The sequence below is a fragment of the Asparagus officinalis genome, chromosome 9, assembly GCF_001876935.1.
Source record: "Asparagus officinalis chromosome 9, Aspof.V1, whole genome shotgun sequence".
Classification (NCBI taxonomy): Eukaryota; Viridiplantae; Streptophyta; class Magnoliopsida; order Asparagales; family Asparagaceae; genus Asparagus; species Asparagus officinalis.
The window spans coordinates 6,908,660-6,922,185 of record NC_033802.1 but is presented as its reverse complement, the minus strand read 5'-3'; the positions used below and the strand labels follow the sequence as shown (position 1 = coordinate 6,922,185).

The 13,526-nt window shown below is 37.8% G+C and overlaps 2 protein-coding genes across 3 annotated transcripts in view; one reads left to right on the top strand and one right to left on the bottom strand.

Annotated features, from left to right (window-relative positions):
* The window catches only part of LOC109823098 (transcription termination factor MTEF18, mitochondrial-like), a 14,861-nt gene extending 14,089 nt beyond the window's left edge, over positions 1-772 (top strand). Inside the window, exon 5 of the mRNA XM_020389379.1 lies at positions 716-772. The gene's annotated coding sequence lies outside the window, so the exon portion shown is untranslated. The remainder of the gene's footprint in view (positions 1-715) is intronic.
* The window catches only part of LOC109823099 (MADS-box transcription factor 21-like), a 23,301-nt gene that overhangs the window by 6,185 nt on the left and 3,590 nt on the right, over positions 1-13,526 (bottom strand). The gene's annotated exons all lie outside the window — the stretch shown is intronic.

Sequence of the window (13,526 nt, the reverse complement as noted above, 5' to 3'; positions counted from 1 at the left end):
TGGTTATCTGCAAAGATCTGTTCTAACGTGCGACTCATGTGATGCACCAAGTTAAACAGACCGGGGTTAACCAATGGTAGTTATTAGGCACTAATTTCATAGAAGTTCGAAGTTTTTGTGACAGTTTTAATCGTAAGAAATTTATTCTAGTTGACTTTTACCTAATGATAACTAAACTCAAGTATTGATTTTGTAATTAGGTTGTCTCAGGAGGGCAAAACTATCAGGATTTATCCAGCTTGTATTAGTTCAGCTAGCATGGTGTTGAATATAGTGCATTCAACAATTTAAGTCAAAAAAAAAAAGCATCGAAATTAAAGTTCACTTTGATTGGAAGTGAAAAATTACAATCAGAATTGAATCGGTTCGAAATTGAAAGAGGATTAGCTTTGAATAGCTCAAGTCAAAGAATGAATCCAACATGACTGATAATAGGAGAAAAAGTATCTGAAAGTATCCTTCCAGACATTCATTGTTATACAAAAAAGAAAAATAGATAGAAAAAAACTCACATACATTGTAGAGTAGACCAGAAAGAAGAAATAAAAGTGAAATTCTGCATTTTGAAAATGGTTTGATAAGAACAAGTGTGGGATTCTTGTAGGACACTAGGGAGCTTAAAATCTTATAACATGTATTACAAAATCTATTCTTTTCTCTTCTCCTGCAAGCAAAGTGTCGAACAACATTGTATTCCCTTTTATTCCCACTGCAGACTCTGAATGGACGATAGCACAAAGAGGGAAAGGTCCTGCTGGTAGTTCTCAATGCAAGGTGATATCTTCTTGCATAACATGGGGGTGCTATTTTTTTCTTTTTCTTTTGTATTATTATTTTTATCATTCGCACCACCTCTCAGTGTACGACTTGCACTATATATGAAGTCTTTGAATGATAAAATTTATTGTTTGGCTTCCTTCATCTACCCCTAGTCTGTTGGTCAGTTTCAGTAGATGGCTCTCCTCTTTTTCAACTTGTACAGAAGATGAAAATGGTCAAATACTCTCACAAGGCATATTCAACAAAAATAATTTTGGAGGAATTCAGGCTAGGGTTCATGCTGCAGCAAGGGACAAATTACACACAACTCAATTACTAATTCGTTCTGCCCCTACTGATCCTCATATGAATGTTCAAGAGTATCAAGACGTGAGGAATTTGATGAATGTTCTAAAAAAATGAAGCTTGATATATGCAACAAAAAGCAAGAGTCAGTTTGGATTAAAAAAAAAATGGTGATCTCAACTCTAATTTCTTTCATGCATATGTGAAGCAAAAAAAAATCTACTAATCTCATTCATGTTCTCTATAAGACTCAAGGGGTCAAGCTCACTACTCAGACTGATATTCAAGAGGTAACTTCTCTCTTTCTACAAGGGGCTTATTGGTTTATCCTCTCATGTTCAGTCAATTGATAACAATATCCTCTCTAGAGGAATTATATCACTGCTGATCACTGCATACAACCATGCATGCCTATATCTCCTTCTGAGAGGAATTATATCACTGCTGATCACTGCATACAACTATGCATGCCTATATCTCCTTCTGAAATAAAATCTGCAATATTGGCTTGAAGAGCCCTGGTTCTGGTGGCTTCACTTCCGAATTTTTCAAAGCTTCTTGCCAAGTTATTGGCGATGATGTAGTAAAGGCAACCCAACACTTTTTTCACAAAGATAGAATGCTCAAAAGCCTTAATATTACAGTTATCACCCTTGTGCCAATCTAAACTGCCCAAATTATGCTTCAACAGTACACTGACAGAAAGAATCTGTTCCAAAGTCAAAAGGTTCTATACATATGACCAACAACGAGAAAATAAATGCAATAGCTAAATGATGATGAGCAATATCAGTCATACTTTCATCCAATTGCACGTTGTAATATTCTTTACAAGTGCATATCAAATATTCTTACCAATAGGTTGAAGGGGATAATGCATTATCTTATTAGTGACAACCAAGGAGCATTTGTTCGAGGGAGGAATATCTCTCATAACATACTAATGGCACAAGAGCTTCTCTACAAGTACAACAGAAAAAGGATCCGTCCAAGATGTGCTCTCAAGGTAGATTTAAAGAACCTATGGTTCAATTAGCTGGCCTTTCCTTGATGAGGTGCTACAAGGTTTGAAATTTCCTCACAAATTCAGGAGATGGGTCATGGAGTGTCTCACTTTTTTATCATACACTATTTCTATCGATGGACAAATTTCTCCTCTTTTTCCTAGCGCTAAAGGGGTTAGACAGGGAGACCTCATCTCTCTCTTCTCGTTTATTCCCTCCATGGAGTACCTTAGTAGAAGCTTCCTTGATCTCAGTCAATCAACTAGTTTTAAATTCTATCCAAAGTGAAAAATCTATGTGTATCTCTCGTTTATGATTTACAAACGACTTGATGCTCTTTTGTAGAGGTGATTTGAACTTAGTTTCTCAAATTTTTGGCAGATTTGCGCACTTGTGTAATGTATCTAGGCGATGTGCTAATCCTACCAAGAGCCAAGTATTCTTCAGAGGAGTTGATCACGCTGCAAGATAGGCTACTCTCTAACTTCTACAATTCTCTGAAGGCTATCTTCCTATCAAGTATTTGGGTATCCCTCTATTCTCTAAATTTTTGTTTCCACATGACTGCAATGTCCTTATTGAAAGAACAACTCAAAGAATTACCTTTTGGACATCAAAAGCTACTTTCTTTTGCTAGGAGATTACATTTGATCAAGTCAGTGATATTTAGCATGCACAACTATTGTGGGACCAAAAAAAGTTCTTAAAAATATTGAGGAAATCTGTAGAGACTACTTATGGTCTGGAGCCCTTGAAAATCAACAGAAAGCTAAAGTAGCTTGGACAGATGTCTGCACTCCTAAGAATTATGGTGGCCTGGGTTTACAAAGATTAGAAATGATTAACAAAGCTCTTATGATCAAGCACATTTGGGCAGCGTTGCTTAAATCTGACACTATGTGGGTTAGAGGGGTTCATGGTTACTACCTTAGGAACCATGATTTCTGGACTCAACATAGGAGAGTCAGCAATATCTTGTATTGACCTATCTGCTGCTGGTCTTATAAGGAAAGGAGAGAAGCCTGAATTCAGTTCTTCTTCAACTTATAAAGCTCTAAGTGAAAATTTTGAGAGGAAAAGAGGAACAGATCTGATTTGGAGTAGGTATATTTTACCTAGACATGCATTCATCTTTTGATTGGTGTGCCTTGATAGATTGCCCGTAAAAAAGTTAAGCTAAGCCAATTAGGTATCTTACAAGAGGATTCTTGCCCTGTCTGTGTTATTCACATAGAGAACAGAGACCATCTCTTTTTTGAATGTGAGTTTAGCTCTCAATTATGTGTAAGACTCCCCAATTCATATTGATTTCTAACCCTCCCTCAACTTGGCCTAATGCTATAGCATGGATAGAGCAACACTGGAGGGGGACTTCTTCTATCAATTTTATAAATAGAGCAGCGACATCATCATGAATAGAGCATATTTGGCTTGCAAGAAACAGTCTTGTTTCTCAACATGAGAAAAGCATTTGGACACAATCTATAAGAAAAATGTTCTTGACGTCAAAATCCAGTACAGCAGAATTTCAAGGCTAAAGGATACAAGTAGGAACAGAGCATGAAGTGAAGCCATGCATGTTCAGCCGCAGTTCATCTCAAGGAGATAGTAGGTTTTGCTTAGTTTTTTTGTGTCTTTTTTTGTGCCCAATTTTGATGTTTTCAAATCCTGTTTTGATATTTCTTGAGGGCGTTTCTCTAGTTTTCCTTTTCTTTTGTTTATGGCTCTCTATTTTTATTTAGAAAGGCCAAGAGGTTTATAGCTTACATTTGCTCTTCATTGCTCATTGGTAATAAAATCTCACTGATTACTTACCAAAAAAATAAAAAATAAAAAGAGGGAAGTGATAAATTTTGTAGTAAACTAGATAGGGTGTTGGTTAATGATAGATTCATGCCTATACTAGTTGTCAAGTGGAGTTCCTTCAACCTTGTTTCTCTAATCATTTACCTAGCTTTATCTTTGTTCTTGAGGAACCCGTTGGTAGAAAGAAGCCTTTTCGGTCCTATAACATGTGGACTGATTGTTGAGAATGTTGAGGTTGTGTGGATAGCCTTCTCACCTATCCCCTGCTACAGTGTTCACCTACCCCCAAATAGTGTTCACCTATCCCCTGCTACAATGTTCACCTACCCCAAATAGTGTTCACCTCCCCCATGAGAAAACTTATAAATACCCCCCCTAAGTTTGATTTGTAAAGTATCTCAGTAGCGGAGAGAGAAAGAGAAAGATACAGATATAAAATAATATCATTGAGAGATCTTGAGAGAGAGTTTGTGAGAATTCTTAGAGAGTATCTTGATCAAGAGAGAGTGTTCTCTTTTATCTTTTTCTTTTGTAACATAGAAAGGAATATAAAGGAATTGAGTATCGTCGTTGCACCGTGGAGTAGCTCCGTAAGAGTGAACCACGTTATATCTGTGAGTACTATGATTGGATTCGTTTTTGCTGGTTTTATTCTGTGATTCCAAGATTGTTTGGGTGTGTTTTGCATCTCCATTTGAGGCGTTCTTGTTAGCGTGTACCCTAACAAGTGGTATCAAAGCATACGGTTCGGGAAAGACGGAATCTTCTGCCATGGGTTCTATAGTTGAAGACAACAGGCTTTAGATTGAGAAGTTCAGCGGCCAAAATTTTAGGTATTAGAGGATGCAGATAGAAGACTATTTGTGCCAGAAGGATCTCTTCTTACCCCTCCAAGGAGAGGCAGGGAAACCTGAGAAGATGGACGACGATAAGTGAAAGATGCTCGATCGTAAAACACTTGCCACCATCAGGCTCAACCTTCACCAACATATCACTTACAACGTCTCGCATGATACCACCACCAAGGAGTTGATGGAGGCCTTGGAGGCGTTGTATGAGAAGCTGTCTGCCTCAAATAAGGTGTACTTGATGAAGAAGCTATTCAATCTAAAGATACAGTAAGGAGCTCGCGTAGCGGACTTCTTGAACGAATTTCAGGCTGTGGTGCAATAACTTGCTGCAGCGGATATCAAGTTCGATAATGAGATCCAAGCTTTTCTGCTACTTTCTTGTTTATCAGATTCATGGGAGAATATGGTGATGATGGTGAGCAACGCCAATGGCAATTACAAGATAAATCTCGACATGGTGATTGGGGCAATTCTGAATGAAGAATCTCGCTGCAAAGTCTCAAGAGCTAAGGCTTCTAGTAGTGAAAGTGCTTTGCATGTCAAGGCACGAGGGCATGCGCGCCAATCTTATGCACGAGATGGATTCGGATGCGCTTCTCCTATCTCTTGAAGACAAGAGCGATGCGTGAGTCATCGACTCTAGCGCATCTTTCCATGCAATCTCACAACAAAAGCTTTCATCGTTTGTGAAGGACTTATGAACAATCTATCTTAGCGACGATCAACCTTTCAAGGTCTCCATGAAGGGAAATTTACCCTCAAGATGGAGGGCGGGACCACCTTGATGTTGAACGATGTTGGACATGTATCGAATCTCAGACGGAATCTTATATCAGTCGGACAACTGACTGACTTCGATTACAAATTATCCTTCAAGTAGGAAAGCTGGAAGGTGTCCAAGGGTGTCCTGGTGGTAGTACACAGCAAACACGAGGGTTCTCTCTACATCGCCAATAGGAAGATCGACCACTTGTTTTCCACAGGACAAACATCATCATCATCCGTCGACTGTATGACTTAGCATCAGCGACTTAGCTATATGAGCGAGAAGGGGATGCGGATTATGATCGCGAGAGAGAGACTTAGCCATATGAGCTAGAAGGGGATGCAGATTATGACCGCGGGAGAGAGGCTTCCGGGTTTGAGCAAGATCAATTTAACTTTCTGTGAAGACTGCATCCTAGGCAAACAGAGGAAGGTGAGCTTCAACAAGACCAGCCCAGCTCTAAAACTATAGAAATTAGAGTTGGTGCATACCAACGTGTGGGGACCTACGAAAGTCCCATCTGTTGGTAACTCTCTTTACTTTATCTCTTTTATTGATGATGCTACTAGAAAATTATGGGTATTCTTCTTGAAGCACAAGTCAGATGTTTTCATCATCTTTAAAAAGTGTATTGTCTGTATGGAGAACGAAACAAATAATAATCTAAAGTGTCTAAAGTCTGACAATGGAGACGAGTATTTTAGCTAGAAGTTCGAGAACTTCTGCTCGTCTCATGTGATTAGGAGACTAAAGACTATTCTAGGCACACCTCAACACAATAGAGTGGCGAAGCGTATGAATCACACTATCTTGGAGCGTGCCAGAAGTATGAGGATCAACTCCGGATTGCCTAAGAGTTTTTGAGCTGATGCTATGAATATTGCTGCATACTTGATCAATCGCGGGCCATCCGCGGCTCTCAGTTATGGGATATTTAAAGAGGCTTGGACTGAAAAGAAGCTGAAGCTAGAACACTTACGAGTATTTGGTTGTGATGCCTATGTCATAACCAATCCTGCAGATTGGTCAAAGCTTGATCCAAAGTCAAAGAAGCTCTCTTTCATCGGCTATGGAGGAGATGAATACGGGTACCATTTTAAGGATCACGATGCGCGTAAGGTGGTGCGTAGTCATGACAACATGCTCCATGAGGATGTAGTGTACAAGACCAAAGAGGTGAGTGAGAGTCAGTTATCTCTCCCTCTTTTTCCAGATATTGCTGACTGTGAGGATGACAGTGAGATATCAGTCAACATAGAAGATGAAAACCAAGAGAACGTGTCAGATCATAGCAGAAGGATCAAGCAGAGCTGCCGATCGCAGTTCACAAAGCTCCAAGAAATTTGAGGGTGCCAGAGAGGTACTTTTCCACCATGAATTATCTTCTCCTGACTGACAGTGATGAGCTATAGAGCTACGAAGAGGTACAATAGACCGGCAAAACTCGGGGCGAGTAGGAGTCTGCTATGGAGGAAAAATAAAATGCTTAACGAAGAATGGGACTTAGGAGCTCATAAAGCTTCCAAGAGGGCGAAGGCTCTTCATAATCGGTGGATTTATCGGGTCATGGATGAATCTGATGGACGGAGATGCTACAAGGCGAGGCTTGTAGTGAAGGGCTATGAGCAGAAAGCAGGGATAGACTATTCTGATATTTTTACTCCCGTCATCAAGTTGACCATGATTCGGACTGTGCTGAGCATTATGGCAGTTTGAGATCTCCATCTAGAGCAGATGGATGTGAAGAGATCTATATGCATCAACTAGTGGACTTTGAGGAACGAGGCAGGGAGGGCCTCATGTGTCGCCTGGGTAAGAGCTTGTATGGCCTGAAGCAAGCTTCACGATAATGATACATAAAGTTTGAGAACTTTATGAAGGAGAACAGTTTTCTCAAATGCGACACAGACCACTGCTGCTTTATTAAGATGTATGATGAATCCTATGTGATACTCTTGATTTATGTTGATGACATATTGATTGCAGGACCCGACTTGGCCCGCATTGAGGAACTCAAGGGGCGTCTCTCTGAGTACTTCGAGATGAAGGATCTGGGTCCAACAAACTAGATTCTTAGGATGAGGATTATCAGAGACAGATCAGCACGTAGGCTAATGTTATCTCAGAAGGCCTATATTGAGAATATTCTTAAAAAGTTTGGTATGGAGAAAGCTAAACCAGTGGGCTCGCCGTTTTGAGCCATTTCAAGCTATCAAAGACCCAAGCACCAGAAACTGCTGAAGAGCATGTGTTCATGATCAAGATACCATACGCATCTGTCGTCAGGAGGTTTGATGTATGCAATGGTGTGCACGAGGTCAGATATTGTACAAGGAGTGGGAGTTGTAAGCTGCTTCATAAGAAATATAGGGAAGCACCACTGGGTGCGGTTAAGTGGCTTCTACGCTATTTGAGATGCTCGTTCGGTCGTTGTCTTGAGTATGACAGAGCAGATTTATAGTTAGAGGGCTTTTGTGATGCAGACTACACCAGGGACATAGACTCAAGACGGAGCACGAGTGACTACATCTTTATATTGGATGGTGGAACGATAAGTTGGAGATCCAAGTTACAGGATACTATGACTATGTTGACAACCAAAACCGAGTACACGTCTGCAGCAGAGGCAACAAAGGAGTTGCTATGGTTGAAAATTTTTCTTCTCGAGCTTGGGGTAATCTTTGAGAAATACTTCATCCACTACGACAGTCAAAGTGATATTCACTTGTCAGAGAATGATGCATTCCATGCTCAGACCAAGCATGCTGATGTGAAGCATTATGTCATACGGAGATGTCAAAGTAGAAACGAGTTTAAGCTTGTAAAGATTGATACGAGGTACAATCCAGTCGATATACTAATCAAGCCAGTTCCGCTCAAGAAGATGAGACTGTGTGCAACTTCATATGGCCTCCGTTGAGAGTGTTGAGGGTCGTGCAAGACGCCAAAGATACAAGACATCCGGATGATGCAACCAAGAAACAGAGTTCATTGAGAAGACTCTCCAAGTGGGAGATTGTTGAGAATGTTGAGGCTGTGTGGATAGCCTTCTCACCTACCCCTGCTACTGTGTTCACTTATCCCCAAATAGTGTTCACATATCCCCTACTATAGTGTTCACCTACCCCAAATAGTGTTCACCTACTCCCCATGAGAAAACTTATGAATACCCCCTATGTTTGATTTGTGAAGTATCTCAGTAGCAGAGAAAGAGAAAGATAAAGATACAGATATAAATAATATCATTGAGAGATCTTGAGAGAGAGTTTGTGAGAATTTTTGCAGAGTATTTTGATCAAGAGAGGGTGTTCTCTTTCATCTTTTTCTTTTGTAACATCGAAAGGAATATAAAGTGATTGGGCGTCATTGTTGCACCGTAGAGTAGCTCCGTAAGAATGAATCACATTATATCTATGAGTACTGTGATTGAATTCGTATTTGCTGGTTTTATTTTGTGATTTCAAAATCCTTTGGGTGTGTTTTGCGTCTCCATTTGAGATGTTCTTGTTGGCGTGTACCCTAACACTGATCACACAGATTTTCTCCCTCTTGTTGATAGAGTTTGGAATCATGAGGTGCAAGGAACAAAAATATTTAGTGTTGTTTCCAAGCTCAAGCTACTTAAAACTGATCTCAAGGATCTTAATAAGAAATCCTTTGCTAATATTAGCATGCATGTGACAAAAGCAAGCTAAAACTAGATTTTTTTTATCTTAGTTGTAGTTGCAGAATCATCCTAATGACCATGACCTCCTTGCTCAAGAAAAAGTTTATTTATATAAAATAACCTCCTTTCTTTGAGCAATCTTTCCTACACAAAAAAGCAAAAAAATCAAATGCAATATGCGTTGGGATAGAAATTCTAATATTTGTCACTCAACTTTGAAGTATCAGAAACATCATAAGAGAATTTTGGTTTTGCATAATGCAGTTGGTGAGAGGATTGCTGATGGTATAACTATTATTCAGAAATGATTATGTCCTATAATACTCTTCTTGGTGCATCGAGTACCAATCTCTCTCAGCTTGATATTGTAGTTATTGCTAGAGGCCATTGCCTCTCTGATGATCAAAGGAGCTTCCTATCTAGACATGTCACTTGTGAATAAATTAAGGTCGTTGCTTTCTCTATCTCTAGTCTTAGAGCCCCTAGTCCAGATTGGTTCTCAGCTAAATTTTTAAAAAGATCTTGACATATCATTAGTGCTAGCATTAGCTCTGACATCTTCGATTTCTTTTTTACTGGAAAGCTCCTTGGTCAGGTCAATTCTATCTCTCTCATGTTGATTTCTAAAGTTAATACCCCTACATGTCTTAGATTTTAGGCACATTGCTTGTTGCAATTTTATTTACAAAACAATTTCTAAACTTTTGTCTAATAGATTGCAATCAATTTTAGGTTCACTAATTAATGATGAGCATAGTGCTTTTGTCAAATGAAGAATTGTTTCTAGTAATATACTATTAGCTCATGATATTGCCAAACAATGTACTAGGAAAAATATCTCCCCTCGAAGCATTATCAATGTGGATATTAGGAAAGCTTTTGATACTATGGAATGAAATTTTCTTAAATGCATATTGATTAGGCTTTCTTTCCTAGTCATGGTCAACTAGATTATGATGTGCATTTCCACTTCCTTTATTTCTATCTTTTTCAATGGTACTCTTTATGGCTATTTTAAAGTAAAAAGAGGGCTTAGACAAGGGGATCCCCTTTCTCCTAATCTTTTTATAATAGGCATGAAATATCTCTTTAGGAAGCTTGATTTGCTCTCTATTCATAGGAGTTTTCATTTCCATCCTAAGTGTGCCAAGCTTAACATTACACATCTTATTTTTGCTGATGATCTTTTATCATTTGTGAGGAGTGATATTTCTACTATTCAGTCCCTATATGATTGCCTTCAAGAATTTGGACGTGTCTATGGGCTCCATATTAACCCTTCCAAGTGCTTTGTGTTGAGAATTTTTCACGTTAAATCTCGTGTGATTCTATTTGTTCAGGGAAAAACCACATGATAAAAATCAATCACTATCACCTAGGGAGTGGTAAACAATCGAATCGAATCAAATACTAAGGTGTTCGTATCTGTATTTGTTTAAAATTCTCGAATTCGAATGCGGACTCTAATATTCATATATCTAGTTTTTCAAATCCGAACTCGAATACTTGGTATTTGATAAATATTCATGAATATTTACGAATACTTATCGAATATCAAAGTATATTTATTCTGCGTGAATATTTACGAATACTTATCGAATATCAGAATATATTTATTCTACAAAAAAGTTTGATTTTCAAATAGTATTAAAATTCATAAATAAATATTATTTCTTTATAATATATGATGTATATATTTAAATTAAAATTTAATTAAAAAACAAATTTAAGATTATTTAAGTCTTAAAATTAATATATAAAACTTAAGTAGAAGTGGTAAGTGAGTTCAAAATAAAACATTATATGTGCAATAATACAAATAATAAAGTGTGATCAAATTTTAAACGAATATTTAATAGACAAACGAATCGAATATATATCTGGTTAAATTCTATTCGTTAGTAAACTCGAATACTAAAAAATATTTATTTAGTGATAAATGAACTACTGAATTGAATATGACCGAATAGTCATTCGAACAATTATCGAACTATTTGTTAATTGTTTGGTTCATTTCCACCCTACTATCACCTCTAAATTATAATCTTTTATAGGACAAAGATTGTCAAACCCTCTCTCTCACAATACCCTTGAACCCAGTTATACCCCCTAAAACCCTGATTACAAGAATATTGTCTCTCTCCTCTCTACTCTGAAAACCTAGAATAGAATGCCTTATTTAAAGACACCCCTGTTTACCCGCCAAGTTAATTTGGCTTTTAAGAAAACTATTAGGATTGGGCCTAGCCTTCAAACCCGCGTCCGATTTGGAGTTTGAGTTGGTACCCAACATATTCTCCCTCGACGAAAAATCTCCAAGTGTCTCAACTGCTTTAGAAAAACTAACTCTCTTCTTCTTGTTCTTCACCTCTCCTTTGTGGACAAGAGTATAAGAAGAGTCATCTACACCATTAACAGATCACCCATCTAAATAGCAAACATGGTTGCTATTCTTCCTCCCTCGTAAATCAAATTACCATCTCTATACACTTTGCACCACTCTCCTTCACCCACATACTTGTACCTACGTGATGCCATCTCACCTAATGAAATTAAATTAGCACCACATGATGGTACATATCTCACATAACGAAGAATTCCGACCTTCCCAGTGTGAAGCTTGAGATGAACACTCCCAACGCCTTCAACCTTCATCTTCTCGTTATTTCCAATGATCATATCGTCAAATTACTCATCTGTCCTCAATGTGTCAAAATAATTTTTGTTATTGCAAATGTGCATAGAGGCTGCAGAATCTAACACCTAAGTGTTACTCACATGTCGCATTAATACATGTACTCTGCATCAACAATACTACATCTTCATCACACATAACTATCGAGAAGTCTGCCTTCTTTCTATTTTCTTGAAGCTTCATCTATCTAATACTTTTCAAATCATCTCGCATCTGGGAACATCTGAACTGAATGTGACCTTTCTCTCCCTAATAATAGCACTCCTTTTCGCTGTCGTCTCGGGCCCGAGATTTTAACCTTTCGCGATAACTGTTACGTCTCCCCTTACTCCTCCCTCGATTAGAACGTTTAAGAGCTAGTGCACTCTCATCATCACTAGATACGCTCTCCTTTCCTATCATTCTTTCATTCTCACGTGGGAGTGTTGTCACATTATCAAACATCAAAGTCTGCTTCCCTACAATTATCATCTGAACTAACGGCTTGTACGACTTCAAAAAGAAAGACAATAGGAGTAGCGGTTGTTCTTCTTCTTTAATCTCCTCATCAATATTCATAAGTTGGTAAACTAGCTGATTAAAGACATTAATGTGATCTTGAATTGCAGTACTTTCTTCCATCTTCAACGAATAAAGCCCATCCTCAAACATAATTGGTTGGTCATCAACTTTGATGTATAAATCCCCTCGAGCCTTTCCCACAGCTCCCTTGGTGTGGTCTCTTGCATAACATTGTAATTAATCTCGGAGGCAAGTACCAAACAAATTGTGCTAACTGCCCTCTTTAGCATGGAACTCCATTCAGCATCCTTCAACCCTTTAGGTTTCTTCTCCTCCAAAGCTTTATAAACATCATGCAACACAATAATATCTTGAACCGTACACTGCAACATTTGTCTTGTCATTAAATAGCGGACTATCAAACTTCGGTCAACTAAAGATTACATCTAACATCACAAAAGAAAACATCACACTTGCAAGCAAAAAAATAAAAATAAATGGTGTAGTTTTTCTTATTTCCTAATTTATTGCAATTAGTGTAATTTTTTAATGTCCTAATTTTTATGTTGTATTTTTTTTATCTAAATGGTATAGTTTTTCTTATTTCTTCATTTGGTTCTAGTATTATGAAATTTTAAGTGTTTAGATTAAATTATCTATTTTTTCATTGTTGAATTTATTTTAATAATTATTTTATACTTTAATTTTATTATAATAGTTAATATAAAATAATAAATATTATTAATAAAAATATTTAAAAAAAGAATAGCACTATTGCTATAGTGTTGTGACATTCTTGGCGCACTGTAGCACCCCTCCAAAATAGCGCCCATTTTGGCGCTACGTTGGAGGGGGAAAAGGGCCCAAACAACGCAAAAATAAAAATTTGGCGTTGCATTGGAGAAGCTCTTAGGTGATCATATTGGTGAATGAAATATTTCTCATTGACCCAAAAGAAAAAAATTCACAGTTTTGGTGCAGTGGCAGGTACATTAAAAGGGTTTTAGAATAACTTACATTACAAATTCTATTTGCCACAAATTTAAAGCAGATTTTAGAAAAGATTTATATTATTGCCTGCATCTAGCTTTTAACTCAAAAAAAAGAGAGAGCTCAAATTAGGGTTGGATGTTTTTTTTTGTGGGGGTGGGGGTGGGGTGGGAGGGGGGGG